Source organism: Periplaneta americana, chromosome 13 (assembly GCF_040183065.1).
Source record: "Periplaneta americana isolate PAMFEO1 chromosome 13, P.americana_PAMFEO1_priV1, whole genome shotgun sequence".
In the NCBI taxonomy this organism is placed as follows: domain Eukaryota; kingdom Metazoa; phylum Arthropoda; class Insecta; order Blattodea; family Blattidae; genus Periplaneta; species Periplaneta americana.
The window spans coordinates 55,210,706-55,232,964 of NC_091129.1; the positions used below are offsets into that span (position 1 = coordinate 55,210,706).

At 33.9% G+C, this 22,259-nt stretch overlaps 1 protein-coding gene across 2 annotated transcripts in view; it reads left to right on the plus strand.

The window, feature by feature from the left end:
• LOC138711932 (cuticlin-1) overlaps positions 1-22,259 on the plus strand; it is a 97,574-nt gene that overhangs the window by 42,162 nt on the left and 33,153 nt on the right. The window lies entirely within an intron of this gene.

A 22,259-nucleotide genomic window follows, 5' to 3' on the forward strand; every position in this document is an offset into this window, starting at 1 on the left:
CTGCCACTTGTTAAGTAATTTTTGAACTGCTTGATATTACATGGATTTTTTTTTCTTTTTTTAAGATTGTAATGATTTCCATAACTTTGTATGGCACATTTTTAAGAACTAAGTTATTAATTTTATCCGGCCCAGGAGACTTTGAAGATTTTAAAGTTTTCATAATTTTTTTAACTTCTGTAGGGGTTATAAAAATTGTGTAAGAGTGGCTTTTATGAAGAATTACCAATTTATGACTCCTGTGAGATTAATATATTCATAAACAGCGGTTTTACTTTGCAGCCGCAAACACTTTCAACACAAAAATCGTTCGATAGTTAGCTAAAGTGTAGCCTAGATCATATATAAAACAGATCAGCCAAGCTTATATTAAATTTAGACGCAACTGGAAAATAACGGACGCTATGCGTCGCTAGTGTCGAGAAATGAGCTTGCAATAACCAACACTAGATGGCAGAGTACCTGAAAAGTTGTTGTTGTTTTCTAATGCCAGGCGTTTGACAATAAAGTCATTTGACCTCTTGCACTCCAATATTTTTCAAAGATATTATCATGACCAGCCAATGAAGCACAGATTTTGAGGTGTTCCGAATCCATTTCTTCGTTTGAGTTGCACAATGTGCAGTTAGGGGACTGATATATTCCAATTCTATGCAGGTGTTTGGCCAACCAATCATGGCCTGTTGCCAATCTAAATGCAGCTACAGACGATTTTCGTGGTAAATCGGGAATTAACTGTGGATTTTGATGCAGAGAGTTCCATTTTTTCCCTTGGGATTGTGTTATCAAATTTTGTTTGTTGAAGTCTAAGTATGTAGATTTAATAAATCTCTTCATAGAGTAATACGTAGATTTAGTAACAGGTCTGTAAGTAGCAGTGCTGCCCTTCTTTGCTAAAGCATCCGCATTCTCGTTTCCCAGGATTCCACAATGGGATGGTATCCATTGGAATACAATTCTTTTATTGAGTGATATTAATTGAGAGAGCATTTTAGTTATTTCTGCTGTTTGAGATGAAGGTGTGTGTTTAGAGACGATTGATAGAATAGCTGCTTTGGAATCTGACAATACAACTGCATTCCTAAATTTATTGATGTGGCATAGAAGATTCCTGAGACATTCACTTATTGCAATGATTTCACCATCAAAACTTGTTGTTCCATATCCAAGAGATCTATAAAGGGAGAAGAGACAGCACGTAACACCTGCACCGGCACCTTGTTCTCTGGAGATCAAGGATCCGTCGGTGTATAAATGAAGCCAGTTTTGTGGAGGGTACCTAATATTAATTGTCTCTAAAGATAATTGTTTCAGTATTTCAGTGTTTATTTCTGATTTCAGTATTTCTTCTGTTAAATTTAGATTATATTCTATATTTAATAGAGTTAAAGGGTTTAGTTTAATTTGTAAGTTTTCTTTTAAATTCGGGATATTGATTTTCTGTTTTAATTCTTGAACAATGGATATGAAACTTCTTTGAATTTTCAATCTACAGGGAGGACTGTATGAATGCCAATTGTTTCCTGGTAATCTGATAAGTTTTTCATATTGAATCAGTGCTTTTTCTTTTATTGTCATTTTGATACTGTTAATATTAGTGAGGAATCTCATAGAATCTATTGGAGTTGTTTTGATTCCACCAGTAATGAGTCTGAGAGCTTGGTTTTGAACATATTCTATGTCGTTTATGAAAGGTGAAGTATTTAATATTTCTCCACAGTATGTCAGCACTGGCTGTATAAACATTTTGTATGTAGTGTTCAGAGTAATCCTAGAGCATCCCCATTTCTTTCCTGCTAGTCTTTTTAGAAGGGAGAATCTTTTACGAGCTTTTTCAGAAATGTATTTCAAATGATTGCTCCATGTTAACTTACTATCGAAAATAACTCCAAGATATTTGGATTCATAAGTCCTAGGAAGGTGTTGGCCAATGTAATGTATATTGAATTCTCTTTCTTTTTTACCGAGTGAAAATGTTTGGTAGTTACTTTTGCTTAAATTGAGTGTCATCTAATTTGATGTATTCCATTCATGTAGTTGATTTAGAGCTTTAAGAGCAGAATTTTTAATTTTTTCTCTATGTCTGTAAGATCCGGAAGTCCACAAAACTATATCATCTGCAAATAGTGCTGTTTTCATGTTTGGTTCCTCTAATAGGGAGGGTAAGTCATTTATATAAATATTGAATAAAATAGTGCTGAGGACAGCACCTTGAGGTAGACCTCGATATGTTTGTAACTAGAAAGTGAATTATTGAATTTAGTGGCAATGAATCTTTGACTAAGGAATTCTGATATCCATCTGAACATATTGCTGGAGATACCTAATTTCTGGAGTTTTAGTAATAACTTATTTCTCCAAACAGAGTCATATGCTAACTGAAAGTCAATAAATATTGCCAAGGTATCTTCTTTCTTGTTAAAACTGTCTTTTATTTCTTGGTCGAGGCGTATGACTTGTTCATTCGTAGAGTGTAGTTGTCGAAAGCCGGCTTGTCTTGGTGATAAAAGATTTTGGGATTCTAAATACCAAGTTAATCTGTTGGAGATCATGGACCTGAAAAGTACATAGAGTAATACGACTGTGGGATGACTTTTTTACGTCATGCCACCTCCAAATTTCTTTTTCATTGTAATGTGAGGTTATGTTATTTTGATGTGTCGCTAAATTGTAGCATACAGAAGCTTGTTTTACCCAAATTCATCAACACGCATAGATGACATTTTGGTACATGGCTGATATAATGTTGTTTGCGTTCAATATATAATCTGTCATCATTTGATGTACGATATCTAATTGTTTTTAATTTTCAGTATACAATACCTCACTAGTAACAATTATCACAAAATACTAAAAAGAGCAGATTTGTCTGCGTTTGTTGAATGCACATCATGATGCTCACGAAAAGGCACTAATTTATTTCTGTGCACAAGATTACAATTTTTGAATATGAAGGAAAAGCAGGTATCCCTTTTCTGAAATTTATCCGAAAGGGGAAGAATTACAACTCCCTCCCCCCAGACATGTTTCCTCTTTGCTAGGCCTACATGTTTTCATTTTACAGGTGTATTATATGATGCGATATGGAAGCAGATAAATAATAACTCTACGTTTCTCGTCCACATTAAATTCAACGTAGGCCTGATATATTGCGTCATGTAGGCTACACAGCTGGCAGTGTTCTTTTTACGAATAAGCGGTCGTACTAATCATTTTCTTTTCATCTGAACTATTGCTAGAACATGCGTTTGTGTTTTTATTTGCTCTGTATGTTGTTAAATAACTACTGAACATCGTCTTTGGTTAACAAATTGTTCTAGTATTCGTTTCATATCAGTCTTACGGTATTGAATTATGTCCATAACGTGGGCGAGATATTATCAGGCTGGAAAATTCGGTCTGAATGCATTTTTTTTTACACAATTTTCTAATTTTCAGCAGATTTACGATACCCTGTGCGGTTTCTCTGCCAATGCAGACTTAATTGCAATATACGGTAATTCTGTTATTTTTCCTGACACTTTCATATCCGTTCTCATAAACGTACTGATTTAGAATCTTTACCCTACTGTAGGTATTTTGCTCTCTACAAATCATCGTTAGTCAAATGAAATAGTCTATAATAGTTGTTTGTAACGAATTAGTAGACAACCTCAATCCCTCCTGACCGACTCCCTTACGAATTTCTTTCTCACTTTAATCAAATTTCATTTATACTGGTCCTTAAATTACTTAAACTAGTGCTGAGGTAGTTACGGTGATTTCTGAAGTGAAAATCGTTCAATTTATAAGGATGAAATCAAAAATAATTTTTGTAGCCTTTCCTTGTTCTTAATTGGAAATTTGAGTAACTTCATATTATGACAATATTTCTTCCTTCTTCTCCAGTTAACATAATCGCAGATGGACATTTGTAAATGAAGTTTGTTACACAGAAACCTTTGAGACAAAATTGACACTTGAAGTTCTTTATATAGTTGGTCTATAAGAGTTAAACTAGCGCTGAGGTAGTTTCCTTCATACTCAGCTTCTTCACCTTGCATACATGAGCCAGTAACAGGTTAGATTTGGTCAGTGCTGTCATGGTAATTTTTTTCTTGGCCATGCACCCCACCCCTTGTTTTCTCCCTTGAAATATATTTTACTCTCCTCTCTCTATCATATTAGAAGAAGTAAAATTGTTTTGCATTACAATTTAATTGTACAAGTTTGATTTAAAGAATACACCATGTAGCACCACCATTGATGCACACTTGTCTCGATGAATCTTCGAGTGTATATTTGCAGCACTTCTTGTTTTTCAACCATTATTTTATATAATTCTGGATTCCAGTGCTCAAGAGGTGGATAATTTTTGTTTATGAACATCAAACAAAATACCGGTAGGTACAGTAGGAACAGCAAGAGATGATCTAAATCTGTATAGATCTCCACGTATAAAACTTAGGCACCCATATGCCGTATGGCTCCTTACAGACAAAATTTTCATTTCCCAATACGATTAATTAAAAAAAATTGTAGGTTCCATACGATATATGGCCCCGTGTAGCCTCCATGACAGCATTGGGGTCAGTTAGCTTAGGCACTTATACACCTTGCATCCTAGATCATATATACTATATGATCTAGGCTTGCATATACAATCAACTGCATCTCCACAAAAAAATTCCTTATAAATTGAACGGTTTTCACTTCAGAAATCACAAGAACCACTTCAGTGCTACCTTCACCCAGGTAAGTAGTTAGCAGTTAATCATTTCAAAGCTCTTGTTATATTATGAAATAACATCACACAATGCTGCCAAAATAAATGTTCCCAGTGTTAAAATTACAGAGTGTAAATTTCGCTCAGGACAGTTTTGCTCTGGAAAATTAAAGGAAACAAACAGTATATCAAACCAGCAGCTGAGATACAAAGCACCTGAAATTCGAAAGTGGTTAAAAATTTTTATATTTAGTTCTTTCTTATTTACCAGCAACAGAAGTACCGGTATCAGATTTTTTGCAGAGCTAATATCAAAGGCCCCTCCTATTAGAGAATGTTTTGAATATTATTGTATTCTGGAAAACTACATTGGCACATCAACCTCCCCTCCCCCCGCCTGAATTCTGGGCTGAAGCACGAAAATTTCGAAATGAACAAACTACAGATGTGGCAGAATGTTACCACAATGGTCTTCAAAAGAATTTTGTAAGAATTATCCAAATATCTTCATGGTCATTATATGTATTGAAGTAAAACATATACTACATGTGAAGTACCTACTAAAATGAGAGAAATAGAAATGGGAAGCACAATAAAAAAAAGTGGAATGGACAAACACTAAGAAACTATTCATCTTGAATCAGTATGAACAATAGGACACTTTTTTTTTTTGGTGCCAGTGGTATAGAATATGAAATTAAGTTGCATCAATAAGTTTTTCGAGTTTAGCATTACTTTAAGTATTTATTGTCCCCCTGTTGGAAAGATGGAATTACTTTGTTTGAAGCTTGATGAAATTTTATTGCACCTTAACTCAAATTTGTAAGGTACAATAAAATTCAAAATAATAACTGCAGGCCATTTCAAAATAAATCTGTTGGATGTACCTAAATTATTTTTTAATTTATTAGGACCATAAAGGTATTGTTACAAGCGATAGATTGAATCATTTTTATCTTAATAATTTAATGTAGGATGATTATTTCGGGAATTGTTATGCTCTAAATTGTGAGGATATTTTAATACTTTTTTAAAATATAAATTTGGAATATGTTTCCAGTTAGTAAAGAGTAATTCAGAGAGACAGAAGTCTCAAGCATATTTATTGACACATGCCAGAATTATTAAATATGAAAAAAAGAATTCTTGCACTAACATACTGTTTATAAAGTAACCATATCTTAAGAAATACAATATATGTACTGGATTGTATATAAAGGCATAGGAGTGAATATAAATCTGTTTTAAGGAATTCCTATTTAACATTCCTGCTATAGGAACATTACAAAATAAATACAACGCAGCATGGAAGCTAATTCAACTCTTTATCGAGTATTGTTGATGAGATGTGTTATGAAGATAGACCGAATCATTCAATATAAATGTATAAATAGGACGAATAATAGATTAATTTCAATGTATGTAGTATCTAAACTGAAAGCGGTAACTAGTCTATGAATGATGTCTTAACAAGTATAAATAAAATGGACTCTTGACAAGAGACACACATTTGGCTTCAGTAATAACTAGGACTTCAAGGAATTTATGGTAGCTCACCTGTCAGGCAAAACTCTGAATAGTCAGCATTGTCGAACTATAGAAGCGCGATTAAAAAGTATTTTTTTCCCACCCATTACATATGATTGCTTTTTTCAAGTCCCGGTAATAACATTATTAAATTAATTATCCTACTTATTTGGGTGGTGCCTTTCTTTGTTTCTGACATAATTTATGAGAATTTCTCTTTTACACTTCAATAGAGAAATACAACTTTCAGTGGGCAATGAACGTGTAACTCTAATGGAACTCTAACAACCACAGCATTAATGTTTTCTTCTTTTCTTTCATGCCCTTTAGTTTTTGTTGCAGATAACATCATACTATTGGATAATTATACTTGCACCTTTCTAATAAAATTGGCATATATTTCACTGGTCTCAGAAGTAAAATTAAATGTATAATAGCTTCTCGGTGCAAAATATTTACTGAAAATTATTGCAGGATTTGAATAGAAATGCCACTTCACAGGCAAGGTTATTCGTGGATGGCTGTATAATATATAGAAAAAAATATGTGAGAAATCTCATATCACCACCTTGCAAAACTAGCTTGACGTTATTGAAAACTGGACTACAACAAATAAAATTAAAATCGATGTGAGCAAAAGTAAATCAATATGTATCCTTCTGTAAAACACAAAATTAAATTCGTCTCATATACCAATTAAATGGATCACCAGTGCCACAAGTAAACACTTTGGTACTGTATATATTTTAGTAACAAACTGGTTGAAATAAGTCACTAATATTACAAGGATAGCCTGGAAAGCACTAACTTACATTTCTTTATGCGTATTCTTAAGAAAGCTAACCGAAAGTCAAAATAATTAATGTACATAACCCATGTTCGGTCCACTGCTGTGGAGTAATGGTAGGCACATCTGACCGTGAAATGAGTGGGCCGGGGTTCAAATCCTGATTGGGGCAAGTTACCTGGTTGAGGTTTTTTCCAAGGTTTTCCCCAATTGTAAGGCGAATGTCATGTAATCTATGGCAAATCCTCAACCTCATCTCGCCAAATATCATTTCACTATCACCAATCCCATCGAGGCTAAATAACCTAGTAGTTGATACAACATCGTTAAATAATCAATTTAAAAAAAAGACGTCAGATAAGCAGAGGAAGTTACAAAAGCTTGTGGTGGCGAATTTAAAGTTTCCGTGATGTTCAAGAAAGGAAAGTACTACAAATGGGAGGAAAAGTGGTGTATTCATCACATGATATTACACAGGAGATATCACCACATATGATTGTAAATAACCAAGGACATTTTAAATCTGAATGTGTATTTTAGTGTAATCAGTGTTGCTTTGTATAATAAGAACTGTAGGCACTGTGTATAAATCTCGATATGCATCTGAAAAAAAATAGTAATCCACTTGGCAGAAATGTTCGTGTGTCACAATATAATTCGTAATATTTTATTTGTTAATGGCACTGTTATTTTCATTAAAGTATGTCAGCAGTTACATGTACTACACAAGTGTCTTAATTCTTTGGAAAACAACTATTTATGTCATTTGGCACAATAATATGAACATTTTCATTTTGGTAATAAATTAAGTGGCAAGAAAATGTTCGTCACACCCGAGCCCCTACAGCCCAGGCTGCGCAGAAGTTTAGAGTCGGGACAAATTGAAGCTTGCGCCCGCCGTCATGTTTGGGGAGAGCGCCGGCTAGCAGACATCCGCATATGCAATGTTTATGGTTTAAAATAATATGTTTTTTATATTTTATAAACCAATCGGAGTAACTAAATGAAACAAAATCCTGTTGAGATTTAAAGCGACTACGTTGTGGACATAATTCAAGTTACCGTTAGTATGACGTGAAACGAAAGATGACGGAAACAATTTGATAATTATCAAAGACGTTGTAGTTACTTGACATCATTTTAGAGCGAATAAAAAATTCAAATGCATATTGTAAGCCAGTTCAGGTGAAAATAAAGTTATGTATTAGTAGTCTATTACCTGTTATTCGTAAAACACTGCCAGCTATGTATTGTACATTACATAAAACAATATATATCCTACTATGTACATATGTTTCCTTTGATGTAGAGGAGAAACGAACAATTTGATCTTTCATATTTTATAGTATAATACATCTGTAAAATAAAAACATGTACACTAATGTTCTAGTTTTAAGATATAAATACCATTCATTAGCTTATTATCATAGTAATATAAAATAAACTTTACATGCAGGAATTACTCCGCCAAATATAAGTACTTGAACACTTATAGGCTATATGAATTTTAGGCCTAGTGTACGGAATAAGAGCTTACCTATTGATTCTTAATTAATAAGATGGACTTCCTTAAATTTCTTAGAAATTTATGTAAATTCATGTTAGAACTTTTAGGTATATGGTGACATCTGATCTTTATGTATATATGGTCATTAACACGTCTAAAAATATTAATATCTCTGCTTCCATACCTGTAAAAAAAATATGTAAACCTATTGTTTTATTTTGAAAATATTGGCGTAAGTACCATTCATTAGCAGTAGTAGGACTATAAAATATACTTTACAGGCATTAATTACTCTGTCAAACAAATTGTGAATTAGTAATTAGTAGCACTAAGTTATAAGTTTAAACAAGTTTATTAGCGATATTTTGAAAACCTAATATTCAGAACAACGCTTTTTTGTGTTAGATATTCGTCTTCGTCTGTAGCTATTATCTCGGTACATGTCCAACTAGGCTAAGCAAGCAAGAAATAAATTGTACGGTAATTATATTACTGTACTTGTGCAGAGAAATTCTAAATCTTTTCTTGTACGTGTATGTACAATTAAACGCTGCACACGAATTCACCATAGTGAACGGCACACTCAAATTTACTACTTAGGCGTAGAACTTATTAAACAATAACAAACCTACACGTTAGCAACGTGTATCTCTAACTTGTAGGAACACATTCACACTTCGAAGATATTACGCATTTTTAAAATACACTAATTGTTAGAAACGACTATTAATGTACTCCATCACTGACTAAAAAACTGAACTTCCTATTAACTTTAACTTTAATGCACTATAAAAAAATAACACAAATTAACACACTATTAAAAGTAAACACAAATGAACACGTGAATCTCCATATGTTGATAAAGTGCTTCCAGATCCTTCCTTGTACGTATACGTACAATTAAACGTTGTACATGAATTCACCATAAAGAATGGCACTAGTCACCCAATTAAATTCAATTAATAACATCTACACATTAGGAACGTGCATCTCTAAGTTGTAGGAACACATTCACACTTCAAAGATATTACGCATTTTTAAAGTACACTAATTTTATTATTAGAAATGACTATTAATGCACTCCATCACTGGCTAAAAACTAAACTTGCTGTTAACTTTAACTTTAATGCACTATTAAAAGTAGACAACACAAATCAACACTATTGAAAGTAAACAACACAAATGAACACGTGAATCTCCATGTGTTGATGCTTGATTAAGTGCTTCTACTCCCAACCTGCGCGAGAGGTTTCAGATTTGTACACGACATCAGCGCCAATTGTGTGTCTAGATATATAACTACAACGTCTTTGGTCACACCATATAATATTTCATATTTTTTACATGATTAATTATTCCTTTTCATTAAGATTTTCTGTTTATATTTTGGAATGCTTACGTTAAAAGACAGTTATGCCTCTTTCATAAACTCTTAAGTACCTATTTAATTAAATATCCTGTGAAGATCATAGTTACTTCGAAAATGTTATGTGTGTCACTATGGAATGACACATCAGTATTGTTAGTATTGTTACAAATTACAAAACCTGAAACTGTTAGATTGGGATCAGGAGTAGTGACAAAAAAAAATGTAATGTTGTAGGTCTACATCAACATGACTATTTTAATCCAGTGTCTAATAAGGTGTGAAGGCCTTTTGAGGTAAACAGTATTGAAAATGTGAGGGAAGGGGTATTTCTTGATAATGGATTAGGCCTGTATATTTTATAATATTATTAACTATGTATTGTTAAATAAAGTACCTAGTAAATATCGTAATATGTATATTATATAATACTGTAAACGAGACATCACAGGCTGCAAACTAGATTATTCTTGTTTTTGTATAATTATGCGAACATGTATGAAATAAACAAAACTACTATTGCTTAGGTTAGGATAGTATTACTTATATATTGTAATCAGGCTATATGCACAAATTTTCCAATATACTACTACCATAACTAAATAGGTAATGTTAACATTAATTTTCATACGTTTTTGTGGTGCAAGTTAAAATAATTCAAAGTAAAGTATAACGAAACTCCGACAACATTATTTTTTATTTTATTTATTTTTCAGTGTTTGGTCCCTTATTTCCCATTGTTCTTTGGATTTATCATTAGTAAAATATCAATTAACGGATAAATTATGTTATACACTCAGTTGATAATATAAATAATATTCACGACAAATATATAAAAACAGAAGAGATAACGAATCATAATTTAGCCGACCGATAACTTTATAACATGGTCTACATATTCTATATTCTATATAGGTACATTGGCTTTGCGCCGAGAGACTGTATTGTAGAGGTGGGTAAAAAATAACACAACAGTTATTTTGGAACTGTTCCGGTCTCGGAACTGTTGCAAAAATGAACAGTAGGTTGGAACCTCCTGTTCCGAAATAACACTGTTCCGACTCCAAGCTGCTCACTTGTCCAGCTGTTGCGGGCCCGCAGTACTGCGTTGCGCAAGGCATGTTCCGACTCCGAGACAACAGAGAACAGTCGGAAGCTCCTGTTCCGAAATAACACTGTTCCGACTCCAAGCTGCTCACTTGCCCAGCTGTTGCGGGCCAGCAGTACTGCGTTGCGCAAGGCATGTTCCGACTCCGAGACAACAGAGAACAGTCAGAACCACTACCGTCTGTATCTTTAAACTGCCTGCTCTATGCTAACCTTTCCTCGTAGCCAGTCACATCATAGATGGCAGCACCGAACACCGCAAGTCAACTATGAATATCTATACGTTCCACATAAGTATTATGTGTTTTAGCCCCTAATTAGATCATATTGAAGTATATAAACTTTACGTAGATGTAAAATCTTACCTGGTAAATATAATAAAGATTCCTGAAGACCAAGAACCCCAGTTTATAACTTCAGAATCTTTCTGGACGAAGGTTTTGAATGGCAAACGGAACGGGACACTTTTTGCGTTCTTCTGTTTCCTATGTTAGTTAGCAAAGGTCTAACAAATTTCTTTACCAGTAACTCACTGATTATCTGTTGGTGATTTTGCTCCCCACACATCAGCAATGTGCACTGCGTTAATGGAAAAGTGACGTAAGTAGAAATAGTTTGCACTAAGCAGCTGGACTTTTTACAATAAGGCAAAGCAGTTCAACAAATTCCTGCAGGTGTTTGATTAAACCTACAAAGCACGGTTTAGGATACTTAAGTCCTCCTCTGTCCTGGTGACGAATTATGTCCATTAATGGTGTCGATACCTTAGGCATGGAAATATTGCTGATGCACATGTCGCAATTCACTCTTTCTTCTATCACGTGCACTAAATATCCACATAACAGAGCTTGTGAAACTGTTTGTAAATTGATATCTATCCTACAATCAGGAAGTCGAAGTTTGTCCAGGATACACAATACATGATCAGGAAGAACTTGGTCGGAACAATGATTTACGTCCCCATTGACAGAACTGTTGCCTTCTGAGTTGATGGCTGTCCCACAATAATCATATATATTGTTCGCGACATTTGCAGATTTCGAAGGTGTCATGAGCCCAGATTTGACAATTCTCTTGATTGCGAATGCTGCCGTACGTGCGTCAGTCATGTCATTGCTTCCACCATCCATTCTGACAGCACTAAATAAAGCTTCCACAGGATCGCTAGAGAATCTTCTGGTGAGGACATAAAAAAACCATTGTCAAGAAGGTGGACTACACATTGAACCGTGGAATTAGCCGTAAACAAAAGAGCTTCAGCCGTTTCCTTTGTTAGTCCTTGCAGACTGGCTCGTTTAGATTCAATCTGAATTTTCTCTATATAGTGACAAAAATCTTCTTTCAACCATTGTAGTCTTTCTTCATTTGCTGCATAGAAATGCATAGAATCAGGATTGTTTTGCCGTAGATGTTGAGTTTTATCACTTACATCATGCACTGTAAAAAATTTATACATGCATTTCATGAAATTTATTGTTGAAGTGGCGTCTGCAAAATTCAAATTAGTGACAAATCGAGTGTGATTGTCCTTCAAGAACTCTATTGTGGCGGTCACCGCAGGGGAGAAAATCTGAATGGCAGAAAGAACATTCATCTTCTCGAAAGAGGTCGGTTCTATATGTTTTCTTGTCAAATATCGAACAGGCTTAACAGTCAAATCTTTCTGTAGACGATAAATTTCCTTCAAGTATTTTGAACTTATTATCCCTTTGCCATCAGCCATTTCCCTATCCAGAAATTGCGACCTCACATTTTTTATGATGTGACAATAATCGAAACTTAGAAAAAGTTGTCTCTGCGGATGGCAGGGATGTGGAACACAAGTTCGGAGTTCACCATTACCAAAATGTTTAAACATAGAATGGTTGGTTCTATGGTTATCTGTGACTAATCTTAAGACATGAAAGCCACAGTCTTCTACAGCTCTGATTACTTTTTCAGTCAATAGAAAAAGATCAGGGCCCTGTAAACTCCTCACAAGAAAATAAGCTGCTGGGATGCTGTACTTGGTTGAGAGTCCAGTCACGACAAAACAGAGTAATTTGTTTGCTAAAGTAGGATTAAGGCCAATACATTCATCATAAACCCCCTCAGCATTGACAACTCCGAAAAACTTATCACTCGCTCTATCATATAGCAACCTTTCTTTGATTGCCATTTCATCGGCTATTATAGATACTATCTTTTCCATTGGCTGGAGACTTTCACATTCAGCCCTAAGTCTGCATTTAATCAGTGGTGAAATTCCAGCATCGCAATCAGCATTTCCTATATACCTGTCTAAAGTGGAGCGCGAAGGAGCTGACAATAATTTGGAATTTCGGGCATGTTGATAACCCTTTGGGGATATTGATCTCCATGCTATACAATAGCGAATGCTCAACTCTGACCATTCCGGTTTTTTTCGTCCAAAATTATTTAATTGGTCCATTAGATATACGGCTTTGATATCCTTTTTGCCCGCAGCATCTTTCAGAGCCATGACCTTATTAATTTCAGTGTGACTATCTGACTGTTTTTTTTTTTTTTTTTTTTTTTCGTTTTGAACATCATTTTCCAATTCCATAATTTTCTTTTGTAGCCTCAGAATTTTGGAACGAAGCCTATTAATTTCTTTCGTTTGATACAGACTTGCACTATTTCTTGTATCAATAATGTCTACTTGAATGGCTACGTCATATTTAGTGTTTGTAACTTCATCTTGGATATCGATTCTTGTGTCGCGATTTCTTCTCTCTTAGTTGTAAGTAACACGGGTAATTTGGAAATTTGCTTGGTATGACACCAGGTTTTAAAATTTTCCTTGCACAATTTTCTCTATAGTCTTCTGTGCGAAAGTGGAGACTACAAACACGAGAATGGTCGGCGGGAATCCAACTACTACCCTTATACGCGCCTTGTCTAGAAATTGCCGAAAGCCACTTTTCTCGAAGTTCCTTAGCCGATGGTATCTCATGATATCGTATACCTTTAGACTGAGAACTTCGTTGATTCGATTTACATAATGGCACACAACAATTTACCATTTTCAAAAACCGAAAATAACACTAAAATAATGCATTCACAACCACGTGCAAGACATGTGCTATTAGTACTGATGCGGTGTTCACTAGTGTACTCTGACGGCAGATTGTAGAAATACTTCTGCACGCAACTTTCCATACAAAACTTAAGCATAGACCTAGATCATATATACTAACAGATAACTCCTATATAGACTTTCGAGTTAGCAGTTGGAGGCCGGCTTGATGTAGTTCAATAATCGTTAACAGATGGCACAATGACCAACACCATCACGAGACACGAACTCATAACCGGTCTGGTCGATCTAAATCGATTATTTCTTGCTTACGAGATTATCTCGTATGTACTGTCGACAACTGATGACCATGGACAAATATTATTGGCCTATATGACCTTGGAAAGTTCGGAACGATGCAGCTAAATATAGTTGTCACGTGGGCGAAGCGAAGAGATAAGATAAAGTACGCCTTTGCATTGAATAGAATACAATACAGTCTCTCGGCGCAAAGCCAATCTACCTATATAGAATATAGAATATGTAGACCATGTTATAAAGTTATCCGTCGGCTAAATTATGATTCGTTATCTCTTCTGTTTTTATATATTTGTCGTGAATATTATTTATATTATCAACTGAGTGTATAACATAATTTATCCGTTAATTGATATTTTACTAATGATAAATCCAAAGAACAATGGGAAATAAGGGACCAAACACTGAAAAATAAATAAAATAAGAGAATTTGACGTTCATAATTATAATGTTGTCGGAGTTTCGTTATACTTTACTTTGAATTATTTTAACTTGAACCACAAAAACGTATGAAAATTAATGTTAACATTACCTATTTAGTTATGATAGTAGTATATTAGAAAATTTGTGCATATAGCCTGATTACAATATATAAGTAATACTATCCTAACCTAAGCAATAGTAGTCTTGTTTATTTCATACATGTTCGTATAATTATACAAAAACAAGAATAATCTAGTTTGCAGCCTGTGATGTCTCATTTACAGTATTATATAATATACATATTAAGATATTACGATATTTACGATATATACTTTAACAATATATAGTTAATAATGTTATAAAATATACAGGCTTAATCCATTACCAAGAAATACCCCTTCCCTCACATTTTCAATACTGTTTACCTCAAAAGGCCTTCACACCGTATTAGACACTGGATTAAAATAGTCATGTTGATGTAGGCCTACAACATTACATTTTTTTTGTCACTACTCCTGATCCCATTCTAACAGTTTCAGGTTTTGTCACAGTATAAAGAAGATATCTTCTTTATACTGTGGTTTTGTAATTTGTAACAATATTAACAATACTGATGGTCATTCCATAGTGACACACATAACATTTTCGAAGTAACTATGATCTTCACAGGATATTTAATTAAATACTTAAGAGTTTATGAAAGAGACATCACTGTCTTTTAACATAAGCATTCCAAAATATAAACAGAAAATCTTAATGAAAAGGAATAATTAATCATGTAAAAAATATGAAATATTATATGGTGTGACGAACATTTTCTTGCCACTTAATTTATTATCAAAATGGAAAATGTTCATATTATTGTGCCAAATGACATAAATACTTGTTTTCCAAAGAATTAAGACACTTGTGTAGTACATATCACTGCTGACATATTTTAATGAAAAAAAAACAGTGCCATTAACAAATAAAATATTACGAATTATATTGTGACACACGAACATTTCTGCCAGGTTGATTACTATTTTTTTCAGATGCATATCGAGATTTATACACAGTGCCTACAGTTCTTATTATACAAAGCAACACTTGATTACACTAAAATACACATTCAGATTTAAAATGTCCTTGGTTATTTACAACCATATGTGGTGATATCTCCTGTGTAATATCATGTGATGAATACACCACTTTTCCTCCCATTTGTAGTACTTTCCTTTCTTGAACATCACGGAAGCTTTAAATTCGCCACCACAAGCTTTTGTAACTTCCTCTGCTTATCTGAGGTCTTTTTTTTAAATTGATTATTTAACGATGTTGTATCAACTACTAGGTTATTTAGCCTCGATGGGATTGGTGATAGTGAAATGATATTTGGCGAGATGAGGTTGAGGATTTGCCATAGATTAAATGACATTCGCCTTACAATTGGGGAAAACCTCGGAAAAAACCTCAACCGGGTAACTTGCCCCAATCAGGATTTGAACCCGGGCCCACTCATTTCACGGTCAGATGTGCCTACCATTACTCCACAGCAGTGGACCGAACATGGGTTATGTACATTAATTATTTTGACTTTCGGTTAGCTTTCTTAAGAATACGCATAAAGAAATGTAAGTTAGTGCTTTCCAGGCTATCCTTGTAATATTAGTGACTTATTTCAACCAGTTTGTTACTAAAATATATACAGTACCTAAGTGTTTACTTGTGACACTGGTGATCCATTTAATTGGTATATGAGACGAATTTAATTTTGTGTTTTACAGAAGGATACATATTGATTTACTTTTGCTCACATCGATTTTAATTTTATTTGTTGTAGTCCAGTTTTCAATAACGTCAAGCTAGTTTTGCAAGGCGGTGATATGAGATTTATCACTAATTTTTTTTATATATTATACAGCCATCCACGAATAACCTTGCCTGAGAAGTGGCATTTCTATTCAAATCCTGCAATAATTTTCAGTAAATATTTTGCACCGAGAAACTATTTTACATTTAATTTTACTTCTGAGACCAGTGAAATATATGCCAATTTTATTAGAAAGGTGCATGTATAATTATCCAATAGTATGATGTTATCTGCAACAAAAACTAAAGGGCATGAAAGAAAAGAAGAAAACATTAATGCTGTGGTTCTTAGAGTTCCATTAGAGTTACACGTTCATTGTCCACTGAAAGTTGTATTTCTCTATTGAAGTGTAAAAGAGAAACTCTCATAAATTATGTCAGAAAAAAAAAAGGCACCACCCAAATATGTAGGATAATTAATTTAATAATGTTATTACCGGGACTTGAAAAAAGCAATCATATGTAATGGGTGGGGAAAAATACTTTTTAATCGCGCTTCTATAGTTCGACAATGCTGACTATTCAGAGTTTTGCCTGACAGGTGAGCTACCATAAATTCCTTGAAGTCCTAGTTATTACTGAAGCCAAAAGTGTGTCTATTGTCAAGAGTCCATTTTATTTATACTTGTTAAGACATCATTCATAGACTAGTTACCGCTTTCAGTTTAGATACTACATACATTGAAATTAATCTATTATTCGTCCTATTTATACATTTATATTGAATGATTCGGTCTGTCTTCATAACACATCTCATCAACAATACTCGATAAAAAGAGTTGAATTAGCTTCCATGCTGCGTTGTATTTATTTTGTAATGTTCCTATAGCAGAAATATTAAATAGGAATTCCTTAAAACAGATTTATATTCACTCCTATGCCTTTATATACAATACCAGTACATATATTGTATTTCTTAAGATATGATTACTTTATAAACAGTATGTTAGTGCAAGAATTCTTTTTTTCATATTTAATAATTCTGGCATGTGTCAATAAATATGCTTGAGACTTCTGTCTCTCTGAATTACTCTTTACTAACTGGAAACATATTCCAAATTTATATTTTAAAAAAGTATTAAAATATCCTCACAATTTAGAGCATAACAATTCCCGAAATAATCATCCTACATTAAATTATTAAGATAAAAATGATTCAATCTATCGCTTGTAACAATACCTTTATGGTCCTAATAAATTAAGAAATAATTCGGGTACATCCATAGATTTATTTTAAAATGGCCTGCAGTTATTATTTTGATTTTTATTGTACCTTACAAATTTGAATTAAGGTACAATAAAATTTAATCAAGCTTCAAACAAAGTAATTCCATCTTTCCAACAGGAGGACAATAAATACTTAAAGTAATGCTAAACTCGAAAAACTTATTGATGCAACTTAATTTCATATTCTATACCACTGGCACCAAAAAAAAAAAAAAAAAAAAAGTGTCCTATTGTTCATACTGATTCAAGATGAATAGTTTCTTAGTGTTTGTCCATTCCACTTTTTTTTATTGTGCTTCCCATTTCTATTTCTCTCATTTTAGTAGGTACTTCACATGTAGTATATGTTTTACTTCAATACATATAATGACCATGAAGATATTTGGATATGTCTTACAAAATTCTTGCTGAAGACCATTGTGGTAACATTCTGCCGCATCTGTAGTTTGTACATTTCGAAATTTTCGTGCTTCAGCCCAGAATTCAGGCGGGGGGAGGGGAGGTTGATGTGCCAATGTAGTTTCCCAGAATATAATAATATTCAAAACATTCTCTAATAGGAGGGGCCTCTGATATTAGCTCTGCAAAAAATCTGATACCGGTACTTCTGTTGCTGGCAAATAAGAAAGAACTAAATATAAAAATTTTTTAACCACTTTCGAACTTCAGGTGCTTTGTATCTCAGCTGCTGGTTTGATATACTGTTTGTTTCCTTTAATTTTCCAGAGCAAACTGTCCTAAGCGAAATTTACACTCTGTAATTTTAACACTGGGAACATTTATTTTGGCAGCATTGTGCGATGCAATTTCATAATATAACAAGAGCTTTGAAATGATTAACTGCTAACTACTTACCTGGGTGAAAGTAGCACTGAAGTGGTTCCTGTGATTTCTGAAGTGAAAACCGTTCAATTTATAAGGAATTTTTCGTGGAGATCCAGTTGATTGTATATGCAAGCCTAGATCATATATTGTAAAAGTGCCTAAACTAACTGACCCCAGTGCTGTCATGGAGGCCACACGAGGCCATATATCGTATGGAACCTACAATTTTTTTTAATTAATCGTATGGGGAAATGAAAATTTTGTCTGTAAGGAGCTATCCGGCATATGGGTGCCTAAGTTTTGTATGTGGAGATCTATACAGATCTTAGATCATCTCTTGCTGTTCCTACTGTACCTACCGGTATTTTGTTTGATGTTCATAAACAAAAATTATCCACCTCTTCAGCACTGGAATCCAGAATTATATAAAATAATGGTTGAAAAACAAGAAGTGCTGCAAATATACACTCCAAGATTCATTGAGACAAGTGTGCATCAATGGTGGTGCTACATGGTGTATTCTTTAAATCAAACTTGTACAATTAAATTGTAAAGCAAAGCAATTTTACTTCTTCTTTAATATTAAAAAAAGAATAATTAAATGACAATTGGAGAGATAGAAAGAGGAGAGTGAAATATATTTCAAGGGAGAAAACAAGGGGTGGGGTGCATGGCCAAGAAAAAAATTACCATGACAGCACTGACCAAATCTAACCTGTTACTGGCTCATGTATGCAAGGTGAAGAAGCTGAGTATGAAGGAAACTACCTCAGCGCTAGTTTAACTCTTATAGATGAACTATATATATATATATATATATATATATATATATATATAAAGAATTTCAAGTGTCAATATTGTCTCAAAGGTTTCTGTGTAACAAACATCATTTAGAAATGTCCATCTGCGATTATGTTAACTGCAGAAGAAGGAAGAAATATTGTCGTAATATGAAGTTACTCAAATTTCCAATTAAGGACAAGGAAAGGCTACAAAAATTATTTTTGATTTCATCCTTATAAATTGAACGATTTTCACTTCAGAAATCACCGTAACTACCTCAGCACTAGTTTAAGTAATTTAAGGACCAGTATAAATGAAATTTGATTAAAGTGAGAAAGAAATTCGTAAGGCAGGCGGTCAGAAGGGATTGAGGTTGTCTAGTAATTCGTTACAAACAACTATTATAGACTATTTCATTTGACTAACGATGATTTGTGGAGAGCAAAATACCTACAGTAGGGTAAAGATTCTAAATCAGTACTTTTATGAGAACGGATAATAAAGTGTCAGGAAAATAACAGAATTACCGTATATTGCAATTAACTTTGCATTGGCAGAGAAACCGCACAGGGTATCGTAAATCTGCTGAAAATTAGAAAATTGTGTAAAAAAATGCAGCCTGATAATATCTCGCCCACGTTATGGACATAATTCAATACCGTAAGACTGATATGAAACGAATACTAGAACAATTTGTTAACCAAAGACGATGTTCAGTAGTTATTTAACAACATACAGAGCAAATAAAAACACAAACGCATATTCTAGCAATAGTTCAGATGAAAAGAAAATTATTAGTACGACCGCTTATTCGTAAAAAGAACATTGCCAGCTGTGTAGCCTACATGAAGCAATATATCAGGCCTACGTTAAGAACACGTTGAATTTAATGTGGACGAGAAACGTACAGTTATTATTTATCTGCTTCCATATCGCATCATATAATACACCTGTAAAATGAAAACATGTAGGCCTAGCAAAGAGGAAACATGTCTGGGGGGAGGGAGTTGTAATTCTTCCCCTTTCGGATAAATTTCAGAAAAGGGATACCTGCTTTTCCTTCATATTCAAAAATTGTAATCTTGTGCACAGAAATAAATTAGTGCCTTTTCGTGAGCATCATGATGTGCATTCAACAAACGCAGACAAATCTGCTCTTTTTAGTATTTTGTGATAATTGTTACTAGTGAGGTATTGTATACTGAAAATTAAAAACAATTAGATATCGTACATCAAATGACGACAGATTATATATTGAACGCATACAACATTATATCAGCCATGTACCAAAATATCATCTGTGTGTTTATGAATTTGGGTAAAACAAGCTTCTGTATGCTACAATTTAGCAACACATCAAAGTAACATAACCTCACATTACAATGAGAAAGAAATTTGGAGGTGGCATGACGTAAAAAAGTCATCCCACAGTCGTATTACTCTATGTACTTTTCAGGTACTCTGCCATCTAGTGTTGGTTATTGCAAGCTCATTTCTCGACACTAGCGACGCATAGCGTCCGTTATTTTCCAGTTGCGTCTAAATTTAGTATAAGCTTGGTCAATCTCTTTTATATATGATCTAGGGCATAGAGCAGGCAGTTTAAAGATACAGACGGTAGTGGTCAGAACCCGTTCCGTTGAACCAATGACAGCTCCGGCTACACTGTTCTCGGTTCTCGTTGTTCTTTATGTTGTACTTGGAACAAGTTAGAACTTGGAACTCTCACGTGGATGGATGAGGAAGCATGGAAATTGAAATCCTTGTAGTGTGATCATAAGTAATGACGGAGAGCGAGGTGTGATGCGAAGTTTAAATTATTACACTTTGGTACAGATGCGTTTCTAACATTTTGCTAAATGTGGGAATTTTAGGTTTCACTACTGCTAATGTATAAATATATACAGTAGTTATATATTTTATTATGTATCAAATTATAATATAATTATTATTATCATCATAACTAAGCATTAAGAAACGTAAAAATAAAAATAAATAATTTTAGTTCTTTTTTTTTTACTACGGAACATGCAGAACAAAAATTACATACTACACGTTTTAAATGAGATGTTAAATTTTTTAGTTGGTTACCGTGTCTTCATGACTTCATATACCAATTAGTGTTGCAATCTGACCTTGTATTCAACAGCTGTTTATCTAATAAACACGAAGCTTCTGTCCGCATACACAACAAGTTTCCAAACAGATTCGAATGTGCATTGGAATGGTATCTATTGAGAAACGTGTGCTATGTCGTCATGCCGATAACGTATTGTGCGCAGTATTGCCAACACATAAATTATATCCCCGTCAGTTTAACACCTGGAAATCCGTCAGAATCCGTCAAAATAAGAAAAAAAGTAAATAAAACCCACTCAGTATATAAATACAAAGAAAATTTTAACACAACTTTCTTACCAGTCTCGATTAAAATAATAATTCTTCAACCTCTGACTTGATTACGAGGAAATCTGAAACAAGGGTTTCCTTAACATGGTACGGCACGGGCAGGGCTGTTCAAAGAAAAAGTAAAATCCCTAAAAAAATTTAATTTAAAACGACAGCAGCTAAAACAGTAAAAAGACTATGTAAATCGTAATTTCCGCCACAAAATCCGTCACCCGTCGAAGCCCTTCTTTTCCCGTCCGCTACGTTGAAATTCCGTAACTTTTGACGGAATTTCCGTCCAGTTGGTGACACTGATTGTGCGAGCTGCTTGGGGAAGACTCCTCAAATCGAGCGAGAGTCAGATAGCTCGCATCAGTGAACGATTCAGACCAGGGGGGTGTAACTCAAATGACAGATGTTGGATGC